Source organism: Eriocheir sinensis, chromosome 41 (assembly GCF_024679095.1).
Source record: "Eriocheir sinensis breed Jianghai 21 chromosome 41, ASM2467909v1, whole genome shotgun sequence".
Taxonomy (NCBI): domain Eukaryota; kingdom Metazoa; phylum Arthropoda; class Malacostraca; order Decapoda; family Varunidae; genus Eriocheir; species Eriocheir sinensis.
The window spans coordinates 7274702-7276716 of NC_066549.1; positions in this window are offsets into that span (position 1 = coordinate 7274702).

Consider the following 2015-nt stretch of genomic DNA (forward strand, 5'->3'; position numbering starts at 1 on the left):
ATATATAATTAGACTCAGACCCATAGTTTGTAGTTTCTTGGATGCACCTGTTACCTAGTCTTCTACCACCCCTGCAGAATGTACATTACCCCCAAGGTGAAGGAATGAAGGTACTGGTTGACTCTCCCATTAGGAAGTTTAGCAGCATAGGGACAAGCAGGAAGGATAAGTGCAGAACCTTTCCTGGAAGTGAGCCGTGGACATCAAAGGCAAATTAACAGGCATTTTTTTGTGGTATACCGGTACATAGAAGGAGAGTGTTGTAGGGTGAAACAACTATAATGTATTCTCACGACTCTGTTTCACACATAAAAAAAGAAAACAAAGAAGCCAGAGGACCTTGATGTTATTTATTTTGAGAAGTATCTTGATGCTTCCCTCGTGAAAGAATTTTAAGTCATTAGAAGGGAGAAATGCAAAAGAGAGAGAGAGAGAGGTTCCAGAGTTTACTGGTGACAGGGATAAAGGAATGAAGACACTGTGGGTTGTATTATAAAACATTTCGCCGCCCAAGAACACATATTTGACAAGGCTTTCATAGGAGTTGTGGGCATTTCCAGGAGTAGTTTTAAGACCCTGGTGGTAGTCTGACCCTTCTGCTGTACCGTGAACCTTAAGAAACACTCATTAGAAACCGATTGGCCCCCTCATTGGCATTTAGATATAACTGATGTGAGAAGCGAAATTGTCTTATAATACCGATCTGTGTTAACTCTTGCATTTCCTTCTACCTATGATTTGAACACTGTCAAGAGGGGAGTATCAAATTAAGACAATAATAATAAAAATAATAATAATAATAATAATAATAATAATAATAATAATAATAAAAATAATAATAATAATAATAATAATAATAATAATAATAATAATGATAATAATAATAATAATAGAAGTAGCAGTAGCAGTATCTTAAGTAGTAGTAGTAGTAGTAGTAGTAGTAGGCTATAATAGTAGTAGTAGTTGCAGAAGGGCTACAATAAAAAATAAAGTAAGGTTATTTTCCCTTCGTCGTTTCGTGCCTGTCCTCTTTACTCCTTTACCTGAAGACCACATTGACAAGGAGAAGTAAAAACGCAAAAAAGAAAGCCACAAGAGAGATATCGCAAAGGGGAAACCGTTGCAAAAGCTAACTCCCAGACCGAGACCAAAAATGGGAACCAAGACAAGAAACAGGAGGAGGTCATTTTTCTCTCATCTTCCTGTACCTTTCCCTCTTGCTTCCATGTATTCAGTTCACAATGACGAAGAAGAAGCGAAATGGATTATAAAGAAGAAGAAAACAGTAAAATAAGAAGAGGTCGTTATAAAGGCTAACTCTAAGACCAAGATCAGAACTGCAACCAAGACCAAGACCAAAATCTGAACCAAGACCCAGACCAAATTTTGAACCAAGACCAAGACCAAAATCTGAACCAAGAGCAAGACCAAATTTTGAACCAAGACCAAGACCAAAATCTGAACCAAGACCAAGACCGAGACTACAAGGGCGAAGCAGCAGATGGAGCTCCTTTTTCCTTCATGTTTTTATGCCTGTCGTTCTTACTCCAATGTCTGAAGATCACACTGACAAGGAAGAAGTGAAAACGCAAAAAACGAAACTGCAAAAAGAGAAACCGCAATGGGGAGACCGTTGTGAAGGCTAACTCAGACCAAGACCGACACCCGAACCCAAGACCCAGACCGAGGCTAGAAAGGAATATCAGCAGTAAGAGAAGGTCATTTTTTCCTGGTCTCTCCGCTCCTGTCCTTCTTGCTTCTATGTATTAATATCACAATGACAAAGAAGAGGCGAAACGGATAACAGTGGAAAAGGAAACCGTTGTGAAGGCTAACCCGAACCCAAGACCCAGACCGAAGTAGGTTCAAGATCAAGCTCGGTCATTTTATCCCTGGTCTCTCCGTGTCTGTCCTTCTTGCTTCCATGTATTAAGATCACAATGACAATGAAGGAGATAAACGGATAACAGAGAAAAAACCTACAACACTAAACTATCAATCAATCAATTAATCAG